Source organism: Helicoverpa armigera, chromosome 15 (genome assembly GCF_030705265.1).
Source record: "Helicoverpa armigera isolate CAAS_96S chromosome 15, ASM3070526v1, whole genome shotgun sequence".
NCBI classification, from domain to species: Eukaryota; Metazoa; Arthropoda; class Insecta; order Lepidoptera; family Noctuidae; genus Helicoverpa; species Helicoverpa armigera.
Window position 1 is genome coordinate 9362134 of NC_087134.1, and position 14527 is coordinate 9376660.

Consider the following 14527-nt stretch of genomic DNA (forward strand, 5'->3'; position numbering starts at 1 on the left):
ATACATTTTCTTTAACACAGTACATATGTATAATGAAGTATTTAAACACGGCTAGTGATCCTTATCCATCTTTTTACAAGAACCACCTTCAGAACAAACAAACATACAAATAAATCATATCATACGTTTAACTGTCTAAACAGTTTAGTGCACTCATTAATCTTAGTTGTTTGAACAAAACATTCTGTATGGGAATATACTAACAATACCTATGTTTTTAATTATAGTTTGTTTACAAGTTGGGTGGTATGTTTGTGTGATTTATAACTTAAAATAGTTGTTTTTATTTTAAGTTAGATAATATATATTTTGGGTATTCAAAATCTGGCTAAGACGTGGATAAACCTTTGTATAAATAACACTGAAAAAGTACCTAACAGCTCAAAGCAATTAAATCTTAATATTCTAGGTGATGGTAGTATATTATGTACAATACTGTATTTAAGTAAATTTGATAAAGCCGTGTGCATGGCGAAATTCTGGGCTACTGAAATAAAAGACTGATTGTCATCGACTCGCCAGAAGAAGAAAAAGATTGTAAGGGATATAGTCTACTCATTCCGATTTCCAAGGCTTCAATCTCATAGCATTAGGATTGGGAGAGGCAATATTGGAAATAGAAACGGACCTATAAATATGTATCAGTATAATAAACTAAAAACGTGTTCAGGGACAATCACTACACATTTCCCATAAATTGCACTCAATAAAAGCTATACATTAAATAGCATTGTGATGCATTTGACCCCCGACCTGCATTCATAGCCACTGCACTGCACCGCTTCCATTGAATTATGTACTAAGCGACATAAAGCCTACTTATCAATGTAATTGATTTTATCCAGATCAGATCAGCCGTTCCCTAGGAAATTGTAGCTAACCTAGAGTGTAATTTTATTAAACTTGCTGTTTCACCAGTGATCCGAAGAGTATTGAACTACTTAGTGGGGTATTTTCCCGTACAAGGATAGAAAGTGGTGATAAATGGTGGCTTTTCACTAGTAAATTTTTCAAAATCTGTTTAGTACAGCTAGATATGATCCCTTCACAATCTTAAGCAGATAAAACGACAGTAAAATAAGGCTTTTTTTATGTATTCAAGTAGTTCAAGGACAAACTATAGTCCATTTCCCATAAATTGTACTCAATAAAAGCTATAAAAACATTAAATATGATTGTGATGCATTTGACCCACGACCTGCATTCATAGCCACAGCACCGCATCCATTGAATTATGTACTACGCGACACAAAGCTATCAATACAATTTATTTTATCCAGATCAGATCATCCGTTCCCTAAGAAATTGTAGCTAACCTAGGGTGTAATTATATTAAACTTGCTGTTTCACCAGTGACCCGAGGGAACTACATCCCGCACCAGGATCAAACATAGACCTTAACACGTACAATATGGCGGATTTCCATTTGTGACAGAATTTTAAAAATCATTGCATAATCGTTGTCCATCCAGAGATTATCTCCTCACAACCTCACCAACTTTTGCAGCTAAAACAACAATAAAATATGGCGTTTTTAAGTATACTTACATGTAGTATAATCTATGTAAGTATATAAGTATACTTACACCTACACAGTACCTTCTCAAGGCCAATCTTTAGTCCATATCCCATAATACTTAGCCACTGCACCGCATCCATTGAATTATGTGCTAAGCTTAGACGATACCATCGCTGAGAACTAAGCGATTCTTATCGCATTTATAACGTAATTTCGTTTTTTATTTGTTGCTAATGTTATGTATTTTGTTACTGAGTTTTTTTCTTGTATTATTTGTAGTTATACTAAGTTGTTACATGATTGAATTAAGAATAATCATAGTTTAATTGTCGGGAACAGTGTTATCACTGGTTATTTAAGCGATCTTCACACTACCCCGCATCATGCTGCATATTGCGCACCTACGCGCGTTCCTGCGGGAGTCCAGATCTGCATCATCGTGCGGGTTTTTTGCGCACTCACGCGCGTAGGTGCGTTTTGTAGATTCACGCATGGCGGCTCTCATCGAGTTCCATTTTCAAACACACACATCACGCCCATTCAAAATCACGGCACTGCGGGATTCGGTGTGCCATACCTTGCATCTCGCCCCGCACCTACGCGCGGGGGTGCATGTTTCTCCGCGTGTATGCGCGTGATCCGCACGAACGCGCGTGGTTGCATTTTCAGTGCGTTGGACTGTGCGTGTTTTCCATACACACGGAGATACCTTCAAACAACGGAAGAACACGCATCCACGCGCTACGCTGCATCATGCGGGGCAGTGTGAGAATCACCTTATATTTAGAATAATCAAAGATACAAATTATTGTATGCTTGTGTAGATAAAGAGTGTAGCACGAAATAGGTACGAATAAGGCAGTATATTTTACAATATTTTTTAACACTAAACGTATTTCAAGATCAATTTGTCTATTTGAAACACGTATTTTCCCATTAAGTATTCTGGAAAAATCTTAGCTTTGAAATACCCAAAACCACCCTTACAAAATTATTTTCTAATCCGTAAGAACAAACCCATCACCTTTTCTCATCCCTCCGTTGCTTAACCTCTCTAGTTACACAGAGCTATACAGAGTGTTACAAAATACAGCCTGACTTATCTGAATCAGTGGGTCAACATTACAGCTTCGGCCTGCAACTTAATCTTAGCTATTTTTTGCCATCTGTCCATCATTCTGCAAACCACTTATTATGTCAGATTATAGAAGATGCTAGGAGTTTAGAGTATTTTAGTTAAAAGGTTCCGTAGCTATTTTTTACCCTTTTTTACAATTTTAAATGGTTATCTTTTTTATGTAAAATATACCTTGTATTTTCAACTAGCAGCTTTCCCACGGTGTCACTCGCGGCCCGAGGGAACTAAAGATTTTAAATCAGTTCAGTAGTTTCGGAGCATTTAGTGTACAAAAATACAGAGACAGTTAAGGAGATATTTTATGAAACTAAAATCTTAAATTCTTACAGATACAACATTTAGTACGGGAAAACGTTGGCGTTTACAAACAAAGCGATAGTAATAAACTTAAACACATTATTTTCTAAATAATTTACTGTTGTACATTTCGAACGAAACTTACATTTAAACATAAGATAGGATCAGTATGTAGTACTTAGTTACAGAATGTTATGTTATGTAATTTACTTGTATTTGTACTTATGACCTTTTGATAGCCGGTCTACCGGAGACAGCGCTTTTGTTGATTTCAATCAATATTTGAGTTCAGCTAATTGGCTGTTTAAGTTGTTTCTTCATAATGAAATTAGTGATGAATGGACTTATTGAATGATGTGACATTTTATGTGCGTTTAGTTGTAGAAATCTTCTTAAACGTAATTGTTTGTAATACACAATCAATTACCGAATGGCTTACTATTATATGTTTAAATACTTTAGTATCCCTGGTCTTCTTCGAGTAATCATAGAAAACGAATAGACGGATGTAGTTTTTCTGGCTTACCTATTAATATTCAAATATTAACCTAAAAATTCAAATCGACTTTGTACATAGGTAGGCATATTTTATTATTTTACACAAAGTTCCATCGACTATGCAATGTTATATTTGATAGAAACTTGACAATACTAAGAACAATCTTGAAAGTGACAACCCAGAACTCCAAATTAATTTCTCACGACAGCGTTTTGATGTGGTTCTCACGGAACCCTATAAATAAGCAACCATTATGGCCGCGTTAGGAAACAGTCGAGTCGCGAACTTGTGTTATCAATTAAGTTATTGTGACGACAATAATTACACTAACTTTTGGAGTGCCTGCTTACTGCAAACTTTTAGTCGGCCGATAGTTGATTTGGGCTCATAAATCAGTATCAAGATAAATTATAGTACGCACGTAACAAAGATCAGGTCTTTAACAAGTATCAGACCGACTGAAAACTTTGATTAGAATCAAGATTTCGTTAAAAAAAAAAATGCAAGCCGTCGTGGCATCTGTTGGACGACTTTTTAATCTTCAGTCTGCGGATTCTCTAAGTTATTGTGACGACAATAATTATGCTAACTTTTAGTTGTTACATATGGACAAATGTTGTGGGTAGTTGAACTTTGGTTGAATGATTAATGGCCTGTGTGTTTGAGGAAGAGTTTTAACAATATTTCAATTAACTTCAGGCTTTAGGGTATTGTTCAAATTATTATAATTATGGAATAACACGAAATAATTCTTATACCTACTTAGTTTGTTTTTCATAACTTTTACTTATAGTAACTTCATGATATTAAAGTAATTACACAATAATAACTTACATATGTATCTTTAGCAAAAGACAATAAAACTCCCTGGATGTAAGGGAGAAAAAATGGTAATATTTTCTTTATGGGTGTAATAACACATATATAATAGTTTGAAGCCAGTTTACAAGTACTTTTTATTAATCAAACGAATCATCTACTGTATAAATATTTTAGAAACATGTTAAACGTCTAGGCTACCAAATACGGATGCAAAAAGTATGCATATAAAACTATTGACAGCTACATGACGTGTACATTGGGTATGTTAGATTATTTTTTTCTTATTTATTATGGAGTTGAAGTTACATAATTTCAGTTCGCCTATACCAAATAAGCAACGCACTTGAGTATGACTATGCTTTATTTGTCTCAACCAAAACATTACCAAAGATTGATCTCATAGAATCGCTTCAGTTAGAAATATTTACTATGAATTATTATGGCATTGCTTTACCGGGGCTGCGGGATTGCTTGAAATTACTCGAAAGAGTTACCGCAGCCCTGATACACAAAGGGCTGAAGAAGGAACATGATGGGTTTTAGTCAGTAAAAGTCACTCCTTCCTACATGCACCCTATAGCGGGCGGGAAGGGTCATCGGATGATTTCCTATCGTAAAAAAATGGATGACCGCATTGCATTAATAAATACCAAAGTGTTTTTTGATGATTAATTATTTCGATATCTTTCTGAAACGTATCCTTTTGAAAGTCGTGATGGAATTTCGTGTTGGCTTTATTAAACTCATACTAATAGTAGCCCAAAGTCTCACTCGTTTAAAATAAATGAGAATTTATTTTTGAAGCCTGCAAGTGCAGATATATCACGGTTTCATAGACGTGATTCAGACAGACAGACGTATAAATAAAGTCGGAAAACAATTTAAAATTTCTATACAGTTCCTTATAACCTTGTATGAGATCATAAACAAATGATCTCACACAGATGAGCTTATTCACCAGGACATCCGCTAGTGCACGCCCTTTTTTAATTTTTCAAGTAATAATTAAACTATGCGAAGTTCCGAATAAGGGCTGTCACAGGTGTTTCTACGCAGTAGACCCGTTAAGTCTTCTGGTATTTTAATGGGATTTTAACGAAGAATGTCATGTAGTAACACGTTCTCATCATGCCTAGCAAATGTCAGGTAATTAGTGTTATTGACGTGAAATGGCGATGAAGTTTGTAATTAAGAATGTGGGTATGGGAAGCGGGGTTGTTCGATCTTGGAACGTCTTTTGAGAGTTAAAAATGAATAAAAAAAGTACTCATATTCTTCAAAGAAGTAAGCATACATAATATGTAGCTACATAAATTTTCATATATTATTTATTTTGTTACACTTTTTTATCCCAACGAAGTGATAGTAATGGATTTTTTTTCTATCTCTCGACTATCATTCGACATAAAATTTCCCCCTGTATTACAATCAATAATGTGAGAATACGAAAGATTTTGAAAAAAAAAATGTCTTTGAATGAATCATCAACCTCTTTTGCATGATATTACGCATAACTGTATATTTGTTGTAGTTAATATATTTGATAACTTAATTGAGCAATCCACTGGTGTTCTTGGTTAACTTATATGGGTAAGTATGTCTAGATATTTGCAAATAACATAATTAATTTTATGCCTCATAAATGTCTGTAAGTATAAAGTTCTCCTGTTTATAGCTTAGACTCGTTGGACTACATACTTGTGGTTTGGTAATATTCGTTTTTGAAGCTGATTTATAAACTGAAAAATGAAATATGTTCAGATACATTTACTTATTGTTTAAGTTATTAATATCTTAATGTCTTGCCGTGTCACTAGTATCCATAGACACATTTCTTTACTAACATTATATTGTAAGTAACAGTTTGTCGGTTTTACATGTATGTACGCACTAATCTCTGAAACTACAACTGAAGCATCTCGATTTCAGATTAGATTCTGGTCTTATTATTAAGATTTTAGTTATATCAATTAACATTATGAAAGAAAAAACCACAAACACTTAATTATCAAAATATTCTAACGAAAATTACCCTAATCAGGCACGTAACAAAATTAGCCATCAACGCATCTTACAAAGAGTTATAATTACTAGAAATGGCTTACACAATTACACATGTCGCAAGTGCGCTCATCAAACCATCATGTATGTAAGTCTGAAGGAATTTACATTATGGGGCATTCCGTGTTCACTGTTGAAATATTAATTAAATAATTACGAGGTATGCGGCCATTAACTGAGAAGCTAGACTATCCTTATTACTTGATTACTGATGTGTATGAAAAAGTTTATTTGTGAGTTAGTTTGATTATTTTTTTGGACCTAAAATATGAAATTGACGAAAGATTTAATTTATAAATATTGACAACACCGTTAGATGAAGACACGTGTGCCTATTTCAATGCGTCTTCGAATCTTACCAAAACCGATAGGCACTTCTTGTTTAATCCCGGAATACCTAATCTACGACAAACAATGCAAGAACTAAAAGTGAGATACTGTAAGAGAGAGAGCAAAAACCTATCATTAAAATACTGCACCCATATCATCCTAACTAATATTATAAATGTGAAAGTAACTCTGTCTGTCTGTCTGTCTGTCTGTCTGTCTGTCTTTTCTTCACGCCTAAGCTACTGAACCGATTTGTGTGAAATTTTTTACAGACATAGTTTGGAACTTGAGAAAGGACATAAGATAGTTTTTATTTCAAAAAAATATAAAAATAAAAAATAAAATTTATTCCGGACATATAGCGCCATCTATTGGTCAAACCAAAAATATGCCGGAAGTCACTATATCATGCGAACGAAGTCGCGGGCAAAAGCTAGTATCTAATAAATCTTCCATACAATATGTAAAATACATAACACAACTTAAATCCGTTCTAGACCAGTACACAAATTCGAATTCCCTCACGGCTAAGAAAATACATAAGTACCTACCGTCGCACCTATTCATAAATTCACCGTACCCAGGCACCCAACCGCGCTAAAACCATATCTTAATCTCAAGCAAACCCGTAGGCAGACACTAGTGTAATGAAGTAAGTTCAGAAGGTTAGGCCACAATTTCGCTATCATTAGATAAGTTAAGTGCTCGTAAATTTTGTAACGATTGCTGTGTGGATCAACAAGACTAATATGGTATTATTTCACATTCACCTTCGTTAATTAGTTTGTGCGAAATGACTTAATTATTGGGAGTTAATTGTTAGTATGAAGTATGTAATTTTGAAATAACGTCCTAATGCAATTTGCTTTAAACGCTCGTATGATGGGAACTTTATGACCATAGAAAATCAATTGTGTGTCGCGCAAAATGTGCGCCTCAGCATATGTGCCATCCCAGCGGAGCCCAGGAAGGCCAAGTCCTGCCGGGGCTGCGGGATTGTTCGAAAGAGTTACCCCAGGCCTTGTAGGTACATAAAAGGCCTACGACGGAATAAGACGGTTTCTTAGTCGGTAAAAGTCTGACAATCCCTCACTGCTGTTAACCAACAACGGGAGGGGTCATTTGATGATTTTTGGCGTCATTAAAAAAAGCATAAGTGCCATGAACATATTTCTTCGAATATAGGACCTAGAAATTATGTTAGAGCCTTCTTCGGTAAATGGAATATCTAACACTGTCCTGAGATCACTTTGTTGAAACAACCACTCAAAGAAAGTAAACTTAGGTTAAGTACCTACTTTAACCGTTCTATACTTGGATTCTAGGTAATATGCATATAGATTAGGTTAACACCCATAGCTGCGTTTACTAAGAACGTATCTTAGATTACGTAATTAATATTAAAGAGAACTAATTTAATAATAGTTTAGTTCATAGTTAGCTCATCGTTCAACGTGGGCGACATAAGTAGTTACAAATAACTAACAGGACATCAATCTTTTGGTTGCACAAGCGTTTGAACTTTACGGTTATCGAACCTGTAAAATATAGCTCATGACGCCAAGCTTTGCTGTATGCAAGTAACTGTTTTATTTTAATGAATAATTACTTAGTGTTTTGACCATTTTTTTTAAGTACAATGTCATTTTTTTTGGTCTAACGAAAAATTATATAGGGTACTTAGTAAATTTTGCTATCATTCTTATTCTTGATTTCAACTTTTGTATCGCATTCCCCTTCCTGAGCGGCGATGATCGCTTTTCATCAAGCATTCATTCATTCATTTGTCCTTTCATCTGCCTAGCCTTTTCTCTAGACAGGTTAAGGACAAATTAGTTCTCTATAATATTAAAAATAGTCTGAGTAGCAGAGAGTAGTAGATGCTATAGTAACAATTTCAAAAAGGATCAATTTAAACTGTTGTGGTTGTTATTTTAAAGAGAGGGGTATATTCAGGACATTAAACACTTTTAGGCTAGCTCAATCACAAAAAATCTTGATACTTAATCTATTTATACGAAACTGCAAGCACAAATCTGTTGTGTAAAATTTTTGCAAAAGATAGCGCTTAAAACATCTGACTACAGGCGTGAGAAGTCATTTGCGTTGTATACCGTTTTGTTCGCTTACTGCAGGGATGGCAAACATTTATAGGTTAACTTCTTAAAAAATGCAATGATAACGAAACGTGTCTTCGTATCAAAAAAACTATTTATTTGAGGTTGATAAATACGATCTACTTTATTTCATCATCATCTCCCGAACCTTTTCCAAAGTATCATCATCCTCCGAGCCTTTTCCCAATCATGTTGGGATCGGCTTCTAGTCTAACCGGATTCAGCTGAGTACCATTGCTTTACAAGAGGCGACTGCCTATCTGACCTCCTCAACCCTGTTACCTGGGCAACCCCATACCCCTTGGTTAGACTGGTGTCAGATTTACTGACTTCTGACTACCCGTAACGACCGCCAAGGATGTTCAATGATCTGCCACTTTCCATGGACATGGACATACTAGTATACCAATGGTTAGTTATCCCTGGTTTAGAGCCTCTTCACACTAAACGGCGTTCAATCGACTGAAGATCGCGAAAGCAATAATGTTTGGTAAGGAGGTTGCTACATAAAACTGCAATTTGCAACTGAAAGGGCAGGAAAGTAGGAAAGAATATGATTGATTTCCTTCTGCAACGAATTGTAATATGAATTTATTTTTCTTTTTAAATATTAAGTTATAAAGTATAATATTAGATACTAAATGTACGGCAACGGCTTTAATTCCATTTATCTACACAGTCACATATTAATTTAGCAAAAAAAAATATGAAAATAAAATGTCTACTCATGATACCTACTTTAAAAATGATTTGGCATTGCTGGTTTTGTGCCGTTTAGTGCAATAATAGATGTCCTTTTTATAGTTGTAAGACTGAGCAATTAAAACGATACATGTTCATTTAAGAAAAGCTTAAAATCATCAATGCTGATTGTAGTTATTTCGAAGTATGTATGTAATACAATTAGGTACATGTAGCAAGTACCTAAATGTTAAAGAGTGATTTGTAATTAAGTTACAACAACCTTTGGGCAATAAATATTAGATTGCAATGATGATGTTTTTGTTAAATAAAGTTGACATAAATTACCAAACATAAAACTTTTTGGGAAGACGGTTAAAATAATATAGGTAATTGATTGAATTTCGATAAGCAACTTTTTGTGAAAATAATGAGATTTTTATCATCAATTTAAAGTAAATGAGCAATAATCTTACTTACATAAATGATAATCATTTTGAGAGTAAACGTGGTTGGGTAAAGAGGAATTGGACAACCAAAGAAACAATGGATGGATGATTGTGAAAGCGGATATGGTTGTAATAAATACTGTTAGTTATGAGTGATGATGTCAAATAGAATATGGAACCCGACTCAAAATTAAGTTAGGCTAAGGACAGGAGGATGATGATGAATTAGATCTTGCTACGATGTAAGATACCTAGGTATTTATTACACAGATCATCCAATTTTACTACTGTAAGATTAGTCACGGCCTACCGAAACATAACTTATAGTACTAAATAATGAACCATAAACTGAGTGGATGACCTTTACCTGTTCACTTAGATTTCACTAACTATTTTAGATCCATTCACAAACCTAGGTTACATCTGGACTACTAAATAGATATTTTAATTGCTGGTAGTTAAAAACTCTATTCAGTTTCAACTATTAGATGGTTTATAAATATTAATGGCGTTAAATTACTTGGAAATGCTTGTAGTTATTTCGTTACTGGAATTTAAGTTTTAGTTTTGAAAGATTGTGTTGGTTTAATGGTTGAGGGGACGACTGTCGAACAAGAGAGCTGGGTTTGACTCCCAGGTTGAAATAGCATGACTTTTTGGGGCATTATAATATGTTATGCGTTTCATCTTTTTGTAGAATTCTCAGCATGATGTGAAGTGTCGCTTTATTTTGCTAATTACTTTGATGGAGCCACTTAAAAGTGATTATCAGTTTATTAATTGAGAAATTACAGAGCTATATCTAGGAAAAGCTTATTTACCTGTAATGTTAATTAAGATGTTATAATATTACTGCATTGCCCATCCTCAATTAATTTTAGTTTGCATTTAATTAATAACACACCTTACTTAATGATTTCTTATAGAGTTGTTGATAGAAGTACTTACCACTAGTACCCTATCTATGTAATAATAAATGAAATCCGTATAAAACAATTTGCATCCAGCAGCGATGCGTCTGTGTCGGTGTCATTTGTTACCGAAGCTGTTTTCTTACGGCTTTTGTATGTATTTTATTTACTTTGTTTAGTAACGGCTTTTATTTCATCATCATCATCTGCCTAGCCTTTTCCCAACTATGTTGGGGTCGGCTTCCAGTCTAACCGGATGCAGCTGAGTACCAGGGTTTTTATTTCAATCCACTATAAAAAAAACAGTAGTAAGAAAGGATAAAACACATTTTCACTCAGTAGAGTGAAAACGGTTTGCAACAATTGACATGTTGATGTGAAATTAAACTATTGCAGCGTTACTCGGCTTGCGACTTCAGAAACTGATACTAAAAGACTGATACATGAAAGCTGAATTAAACCGTACCAAAGGAAACTGATAAAATCTTGATTAAAAAAGAAAACAAAAACATTAATTGCTACACCTATACCTAAACAAGTCACTTAGCTGGTGTAATCTAATACCATTTACCCAACATATCTCATACCTAGGTGCGGAAAGGGAGTAGCTCTCATAACGAAGTGTACAGGTTGTGCACCCCTGACCTGCTGATGAACGGCTCCCGAGCTACATAAATAACGAATGGTTATCATTTTATAGGCGTGCATCGTAAAGTCTCGCCGGTATTTCTAAATTAAGTGGAAAACTTTGAGAGCAAATTCTAAGTGCGGATTAAGTGATATTTTGTATTGGGTTGGTTAACGGGAGCTATATTTCAAATGTAAAATTAAGTATGTTAAAAACAACCAAATTATAAGATGATTGCAATTTGGACGGGTCTTCTTCATACGTAAAAATATTACCCTTCTTGGCTGTTGAATAAAAAGTCTGTGACTCCACGTCAACTATCTCCAAGCCATTTACACGAATCTTTTAAACAAATCTTAGCAAAACAAACAATAGATTAATTACATAAATCTTTAATACGTGTAGTTTGTCGTCGTCGTGTCAGCCGAAAGACGTCCTGCTGGACAAAGTCCTCCCCCAAAGTTCGGCACTTTGCTCGATCTTCAGCAACCTGCATCCACTGCTTCCCGGTGACCATAGTCAAATCGCCCATCCATCCAGTGTAGTTTATATCTACTGTCAATTATAATAGGCACGGAATAAAGATGTACAGTTGTGAAAGTACCTACTAACGTTCGTAAAAATAATAATAATTTCTCTCATTGTAAATCAATAAAGCAATGACATGATCTGAGCAGTGACACACAAAACTTAATTAATTATGTTTGAGACTTGTACTGAACAAAACTATCTCCTGAGATACAGGCTATACCTAGTTCAGGGGATAGGGTGTAACGTTGGTAGCATATGAACCACCATAATATATTGTGAAATTATGTGTTACTATACTATCATATTACTTGTATCCTTGTGGTGAGAAATAAATGTGTTTTTTTTTTAATAGTACTGAGTGTCGTGCATCGAATGAAATTGTTACAAACGTTAGTAGCTTTACAACTGTTTACAAGAGGATATACTTATTTAAACTATACTATAGAGCTATAGGTACACCCAAGCCTTACTCCACAAAGATCTTAACGCGTCAATGTCACCTTCACTCTATAAATCGTCAGTGCAAATGTCAAAGTGCCATCATTATACTATGCACACCATATTACCATATTAGAAGCAAGTTTATCGTAGTACAACACTTCTTCAGATAATCACTTATATGGCAAGTAGACCAGATTTGCGCATTTGTTATGGGCATGCACTAGAAAGATCATCTCGGTTGCGAAGCCTGAATAAAGCCTAATTGTATGTGTTGAAAGACGTTTTTGCAAGTAAGACGTGTCTGCTATCTACAAAGACTGTTTTTAAACCCTGTTCTGAATATAATCCTATGATCATCATTCTCCCCTTTCTTTCCTTTATCCCTATTTTATTTGGGATCAGTGTAACATGTTTCATCCATTATTATTTTCTATATATCTTCAATTAATGTCGGGACACCTTTTCACACACGGTCGGTTAGCCCCATGGTAAGTTATTAATTAAATTGTTTTATGGGTGCTAACACAACTGATAAACTACAGATAACTACATTTATACATATCTATAACTACATATTGTAACACCCAGACCACGGCCAACAAGCATGCTCATCACACAAATGTCGCCCGAACCGAGAATCGAACCCGGGACCTCAGGTTCGGCAGTCCGGCATGGTGGTCATTGCGCCATCGAGGTCGTCAAATTCAATTATCAGCTAAAATTAGGGATACTCGGTACTCGTCTTACAGTGTTCATCTCTTAAACTTCTTTTGAATATGTCACTGATAAATCAAGATATTATACATTCTTAATCATAAGCAATTATAAAATAAATATTAATTGTCTTCGTCCATATTATGCAGAACAAAACTTTTCTATTTGTACAGGATTAGCTTAGATAAGCCATTCTTGACTATACCAACTATACAACTTAGCCCGTACTTTAGATATATCTTAGTGCACAGTTCTTAACTAAAAGAAACTTCTTATACCTACTAACACTGCAAAAAGTCTTAACATCAAAGCTTATCTACTAAGTGCCCTGCTTGTAATACTTGGGGTCAGCGCAATATGTAATTATTGTGTTACTAGCATTCTTTCACGTCGCTTCATAGTCATTGCTCAAGCGATGAAATTATTTGTGGAATGTTCTATAGCTTAACATACTAATATACTTTTACATCATAAAATGTATCTTGCTCTTAATAATGTAATTTAACGGAATTCTATAATATAGAATATTGATGTTGGTTATTACTTCGTTCACCATCATCAGCCTTTTTAATGTCCCACTGCAAGAATTCCTCTTCTCTTATAAGATAGGTATGAGCGTTAATCTTTATTTACTAAATTACTTTAAAATCAGAAACACCCTGTATAATGTAAAAAAAAGTTAAACTATTTATTATTTTGGCCTAAAGTATAATATTGACGATGATGTCCTCCTAGACGTTTCTGATGACGGCGACACCCTGACATATACTGGCGGCTTGGTTCAGTTCATGGGACATAAAGCAAACTGCAAAAAAAAAACACATCGACAATTAAGATCGCATAAACTAGTAGCAATACATAATTTATCTCAATCATGTCAACATCATCAGCTATTAAACCCCAAGCATTGCCAGGACATAGCCACTAAACGTCTTCCCAAAGCAATTTCTCAACACCCTAACATAGATATCAGTACGGGTCACAACTACCGTGCATACCATATAAATCAATAAGTAACAAATAAAACGATAAATTGGCTAAATAGTTAATTAATCTGGCTTCATTTAATTAGCTTGAAAACCAATTTTACTGTCGTGACAAAATATTGTCGTTTAGGCAATTGGATGGTTAAGCGAATCGTTAATGAATCGTTTTAGGAACACACAACTCTAAGTTGACGAAAAACATGAACGCGAGTTTTCTTATAAAAACTGTTTACTATGCATTTTCACTGGCATTTTTTATACCTTTAGTTAAGAGCGTGTACGTCAACCGCGCGCCATTTGGCCTAAAATGGTACTTTTCAAACCACTGTTTCTCAGTAACTACTTATCCTATAACTATGTTATTTTTTAATAACGCAAGGTAATTTCACTGTCTATATAGTTA